The sequence below is a fragment of the Silene latifolia genome, chromosome X (assembly GCF_048544455.1).
Source record: "Silene latifolia isolate original U9 population chromosome X, ASM4854445v1, whole genome shotgun sequence".
In the NCBI taxonomy this organism is placed as follows: Eukaryota; Viridiplantae; Streptophyta; class Magnoliopsida; order Caryophyllales; family Caryophyllaceae; genus Silene; species Silene latifolia.
The window spans coordinates 180291996-180298777 of record NC_133537.1 but is presented as its reverse complement, the minus strand read 5'-3'; the positions used below and the strand labels follow the sequence as shown (position 1 = coordinate 180298777).

The 6782-nt window shown below is 40.7% G+C and overlaps 1 non-coding gene across 1 annotated transcript; it reads right to left on the bottom strand.

The window, feature by feature from the left end:
- Nucleotides 1-5007: 5007 nt before the first annotated feature.
- On the bottom strand, nt 5008-5114 carry LOC141625593 (small nucleolar RNA R71). Its single transcript, XR_012535364.1, has one exon. It is a non-coding gene; the product is annotated as a small nucleolar RNA R71 (small nucleolar RNA).
- Nucleotides 5115-6782: the final 1668 nt, after the last annotated feature.

Below are 6782 nucleotides of genomic sequence, written 5' to 3'. Positions count from 1 at the left end.
GAAGGTTAAAGTAGGGTAAAAAGTGAAAAGAACTGACAAATGGTGTTTATATATCTTTCTCGCATTGCTAACAAAACCCGTCAAAAACAACCCTTTAAAACCGACTTACTAGATCGATTAAGTCACTTACTCGATCGAGTGCCCCCTACTCGATCGAGTGACACCTACTCGATCGAGTACCCATAAGACAGTACACTGTTTCGTAACCAAAACTCACTTACTTGATAGAGTAAGCCTTACTCGATAGAGTACCCAACAGTACAGAAAACCCTAGTATTACAATCCTCCTCTTTCATGATTTTTTATATTGTTGTTTATGATGTGATGGTTTTATACCGTCTTTACCAACCCAATTCTTAGCTACTTTTGTAACACCCGCGAATTTTCCATTTTTAGCATTTATATTTTAATTTACCATTCTATTACTTTATTTTATATTTTTAAATTTCTTAATTTAATCAATTTTATTTTAAGCATAGCTTTTATAAAAATTATATTTTTAAGACATGATTTATATAAAAATATATAAGTTTAGTCGGATAGTAATAATAGTGATAATAATAACAAATTCCGTCTTAAGTTATAGTACATTTAAGACGTATTTCCGTCGATTAAAAGATCGTCACTTTTCACATGTGAGACTAGTTTAATCTCGACCTATCACATATCGACAACACACCCACCTACTTTTACACCTAACTAAAATAATGATTTTTGTCTCACTCACTCTCATACCCACATAACCCAACCGGACAATCCCAACTTACCCTCCTTTCCTTTCTTTTTCCAAAAAACTCATAGCAATTCAAAATAACAGCAACAATGCAGTAGACACAAAGCCATGAACACCATTTTTATTCGATCTTCAAACTGAGATTTCTCCTTCATTTTTCGACCGTTTCCTTTGATTTTTGCACCATTATCTTCCCCTTTCCGTCCTTCAACTTTCTAGGTAAGAAAGTCCCACTCTTGTGGAAGTTTCAAAATCGACCATCTTATGAAAGTTTCGATTTTTAGCTTCAATGTTCCGTTCCCTTGTTTATAGGTGAAGGATTTGAAGACCCGGAGGAAGACTCGTACATTGTGGACCATTCACTTGAATATTAGAGAGCTCTCGAGGTAACGATGATAGGTTACTCGATAAAGTGTCGATATTTCGCCATTTCTACTCGGTTTTTCACTATTATTTGTCGTAAAGTGTAGTTGTTTATGCCTTTCTCATGTGTGTGGTTGAATATTTGAATTTACTAGTCATTTTACATGTTTACTTGGGTATTTCCATGGCTTGTTTCTTCCTAAGTGAATTCGGGTATGGAGGTTAGTTTCGAATGCTTGCCATCTGTTTTTCACGAGTAATTATAGCTTTTTTCACGGTTTTTCTTGCGTATTGTTGTGACAAATTTTGTGGTGGTTATTCATGTTTTAGTCGTGCTTGTTTCCATCTCAACCTTGCTTTAAATTCCGTCTTAATTTTGAGCTAAAATGGGGTGTTGGGATTCGGCTTTAAAGTCGTGACAGGGGCTGCATTGGCCCTGTTTAGTGACGGGTAAAGTGATCTTTCGGGACTTTTTTTGTGCTTGCTATTTACATGCTAATATCAACATATGTGTACTAGAATTTTCTCGCTTTAAATATCTAGCTATGGACCATGTTTTACTACGGTTTAGGGCTATCTCAAGGTTTTTTGGCAATCGTGGGTGGATGTTTGGGTGGTCTTTTGCAGGTTGTTACGGTCTATTTTGGCGGGTAAATGGTGGTTAATATGTATGGTAAAATCAATGTATATGACCGTCTCAAGCATGCTCATGATTCCGTCTTGTGGTTTACATGTTTTATTATTTTTGGTAAGTGTTGGTGGTGTTTGTTGGGCTTACCGTGGGCCTTGCTGGGCGGCTTGGTGGTTGTGGTTGCTGGTCGTGGGCTGGCTGCATGGCCACGGCCTAGCCACGACTCATGGTGGACACGGGTCGGTGAAGCTTATGCACGGTGAGTTCTTTGCTTTCTTCTTTTGTGGTTTGTAATGTTTATTTGTTGGGCATGTTAGGTTTTCTTTGGTGGGCTCATTAGGTTTTATTGGTTGCGCTTATCATGTTTTATTTGTTGGGCCAACCTTATATTTTGGAGTGGGCCGAGTGATGAGTCACATGTTCTTGTTTACTTTTTATCCCGTAACTTTACATAAAGTTAATTATTCAGTACCGCTTGTTATATTTTATTTGACATGTATATTTATGAAATGAAATTCGTATCGACATAATACAACATTGAAAGATTTATTATAAATAATTACTTGTGAGTAGTCGTATTCTTATGATAATGCCTTTATGCTATATCTTACTGTTTGACTTATCTTTACGCCCTACTTGTGCCGATTTGCCAAGTATGGGTTTAACTCATATTTTCCGCCTCTTTCAGACTGTCCTGCCGATTGTGGGTTCTCGACTTCCGATCTGTCATTTGAGTCTTGGATGCAGACTGTCCTGCCGCATGTCGAATCGGGAACTGTACAGTCCCGAGAGTCTGGCCAGATTTAAACTAGGACTGAGTCTTGAAAGATTCAGTAACCCTCAAATTAAACTCTTTAATTTTATATCTAATTACTCATTCATTAAATATGATGATCTTATGCATGCATAACAATAAAAACAAAGATTAAGAAGAACGCTTCTTATAATATGGAAATCGGTTTAAGGGCACCAGTAAGAACACCTTTCTTACTTGTTCTTCAGCTCAAAGTAAATGGATGACCCTCCTTGTCCCAATATTGTGAGAACCTCCTTTCAGTTGCACCAAGACAAACCCTTAATACTAATTTATATATTAACTAGATATACTAAATTAGTAACTGATGCGTGTCTTTCATATGATGTTTTACATCCCTATTTCCGTCTACTTCCGTATTTTTGTACATTATTTCAGAAATGTGAAGAATCCAGCGGAAATCGAGCTAAATCCGTCCCCGAGTATCCTGCATTGCATTTGACGTGAAGTATTCGCTTAAGGAACGAGCTTGGTGCGCAATCCAAGGCCCAAAAGAAAAATCCACGAGATTATAGAAGTCAAGTAGCAGCTAAAGCAGTCGATCGACCACTACCTTTAGTCGATCGACCAACCATCGGGTTCCGAGGCTACTGTACACTGCTATTCAGTCGATCGACCGGGTCGCTATTCCAGACGAGAATTAAAAGATCGAGATTTATCAGGCCCATGAGTTATTAGGTATAGGAATTATGTTACGTATACTTTCTATATAACGTAACCTAGTTCGACAGATACAATCATCGAGTTTTTATCAAGTTTTTACATAAAGTTTTACATACAGTTCTTTAGAAATAATTAGGGTTCGTGATTACTTTCGGTATTGAATACAATTCGCTTTGTCATTCGGCTTTGTTCTTTTCCTTCGCAATTCACACGGTACTCTCTGGTTTTATTCTGTTATTTTATTTTCGTTCATAGTTGTCGAATTGCTAGATCAGTTCCCAAGCCGAATTTCCATCTTTTGTTAATTGTTTATTTTATCGCATTAAGCATGAATTCCGTAGATTTAATCCTCAATATTATTGTTGCCTTTAATTTCAGTATGAGTAGCTAATTTATCCGTGCTATGATGTAGGGGAATTATAGTGTAGGCGGCAATATAATGAACAGGGCTTGAATCGCGTGTCAGTCGATCGACTGCCATACCTGGTCGATCGACTGACCACGTGAGGTTTTACTTTCGATTTAATTGTTTTAATTCTTTATTCGACGAATCGAGTGCACACGACTAGTTGAATGATTAATATATGACTGACCCATTAGATCGAGAGATAGGGACAGTTGTTAGATCACCAATTAAAATGACTAAACTATGCTGAGATCGAAAGATAAGTAAAGTTTAGACCGTAGTCACTTTTCAGGACAAAAGTTAGTATTAGTGATATTAGGGACCTATAGCGGGATGGAAAGATACTATTTATTAAGAGTGGACCGAGAGGACCTCTTTATTTCCCGCCTCATGTGTTTGATTTAGACCTGTTTAGTATGCTGCCGCCGAAACTATAACGAACCGACCATCATAGTACCCTTTTTATACTTGATTTCATCCGTTTGCTTAGTTTACTTTATTTTATTGCTCATTAGCTATAGACCAATTCAATCAAACCCCTACCTTATTGTTACTTTAGACCGAATTTAAACAACTAGAAATTACGTCTGCCTCTCTGTGGTTCGACCCGACTGCCACTAGCTATAGTTGTAGTTGGAGATTATAAATTTATTTTTGACACCTCACGACGGGTATCAAATTTTGGCGCCGTTGCCGGGGAGGCAATTGTTCTAATTTTTAGTTGTTTTTTATTTAGTCTTTCTTTAGTTTAAGGGACTTCCGTTCCTTAAACTTTTCTTATATTCTTTTTGTAGTTTCTTCTTATGCGCAGGTCACAGGGTGGTGAACTAGTACCATTCAATCCTGAGATCGAGAAATCCTTGTGCGAGTTGAGACGATCACAAAGGGTATTACCGACAGAGGAAGAGCTGAGTACTCTGTCAAGCTACTACGAGAACGCTCTGTTCGAGGAAGATCCACCTACATCTCCTGCTTCAATTTCTTCAGCTGAGACAGTCACTTCTCCAGAAATTCCAATCATGGCTGAAGAAGCAACTATTGCCACCACTCGAGCCGACAATGCGAATCTCTACAAAGGATTCGAACTACCTGGGGAGGCGAGAAAATTCGAGCCGAAGCCTTCCTATATTAACCTGGTTGAGAGAAACCAGTTCGGGGGAGCTGCAAATGAAGATGAAGCCAAGCATATGGAGATTTTTATTGATTATTGCTGCTCTATACCCCCGCCGACCGGTGTGACCCAAGACCAGATCAAGGAGACCATGTTCATTTTCTCCCTTCGTGATGCTGCAAGGGAGTGGTATAGAGATCTGGACCGAGCCGCTCATGGGATCACCGACTGGAATTCCTTAGCCCTGGCATCCTACAAAAAGTACTTCTCTGCCTCGAAGACTAACGCCATTAGAGCTCAAATCACGAGCTTTAAACAGGGGCCTGATGAGAACTTTCATGAAGCATGGGTCCGTTTCAAGAAACTGGTGCGAACCATACCGCACCATGGGTTCGAAAAATGGAGTCTTTGCAACCAGTTCTATAATGGGTCAGTATGACGATCGAGGGCTATTTTGGATGTTTGCGACCAATGGCCGATTTGTTGAGAACATGGGAGAGACTAAGGGGTGGAAGATCATTGATGATTTGGCCACTCATAAGGCTGAATATGGGAATTCGAGAGGAAACCAGAGGAGAGCTGCTGAATCTTCCTCTGTTACTGCACTAGAAGCTCTCACTGCAAGGTTTGACAAATATGAGTTGGGAGGAGCTTCTAAAGGAGGGATGTACCATGTTAATCTTTGTTTCGACGGTCCTTTCGTCCGTAGAAGATGTGGAGCTGAGGGGCATGTCTCAGAGAATTGTTCTGCCCCCTTCGAGTCTTGCGCTGCCTTTCAACACTATAGGCAGACAAACACGTACTATGAGCCGAATGTCCACCCCAACTTGAGGTGGAGTAGCCAGAATGTCCTGAATCCGACTCAACCTCCACAACAAGCAGATGGCAATGACTTATGTGCCCCCTCACAAACAACCATATCAAAAACCTCCATATGTGCCGCAGCAGCAACAATCCCAAAATTCCGAGTTCACCGAGTTGAAGAACTTATTGCTGAAGGAGTCCCAAGCTAGAGAAGCCGGGATGAAGATGCTAGAGAGCCAAATTGCTCAATTGGCTAGCAAGAGTACCACTCGAGCTCCGGGACACTTACCGACCCAAACTGACCAGAAAGAGACCCTAAATGCCATAACTTTGAGGAGTGGGTCCACCCTGGAGGGGCCTGCTATGGTCGAGGATGATGCTGCAAAAGATGAGGCAAAACCGAGTCAAAACAAAGCTGGAACGAGCAAAGGAAAGAAAAAGGCGTCTACCAGGTATATCAGTCGATCGACTGATATACCCGGTCGATCGACTGAAATGCGGGTTACAGAAGCTTCTGCTCCTGTTCAACTAAGTCGATCGACTAACATCACTGGTCGATCGACTGAGATCGCTGCTGATAGTGAGATTTTTCGTCCTCCGATGCCCGACAACTTGAGGGATCATTTGTTTCGGGGCACGACAGTCCCGAAAATATTGGGGAAAGACCCGAGTGCTGATGGGTCAGTCCCGGCTCCGAAGTGCGCCCCGATGTCGATCAATGGTTCACATTTGAGACGGTCTGAGGAGGGTTCAAGCTTCAACAAGGAGAAAGTAGTGGACTTTCAGCCTAAGTCCACGGATACCGGCATGCGCGATTTAGAGGAGAGGGCTAAGCTACTTCTTACAGCCCCATATCCGGAAAGACTAGTGCCGACAAAGGAACAGGTATCTTTCAATAAATTGGAAAAAGTTATTCGTAGCTTGAATGTACAAGTGCCTTTCCTTGAGTTAGTTAATCAAGTGCCTGCCTATACTAAATTCATGAAACAACTCTTGTCTAATAAAAAGTCACTTGAAAATGTGCATACTGTCGCATTAACCAAAGAGTCATGCTCTTATTTGTCTCACACTACACCCCATAAGCTAGAGGACCCGGGTAGCTTTTATGTTCCTTGCAATATAGGTACCTTCTCTATTGAGAAGGCATTATGTGACTTAGGAGCTAGTATAAGTGTAATGCCCCTGAGTCTTGCTAGGAAGCTCAAATTGACTAGGTTCGCAGTGACAGACATGACAGTATAGATGGCTGACCGATCT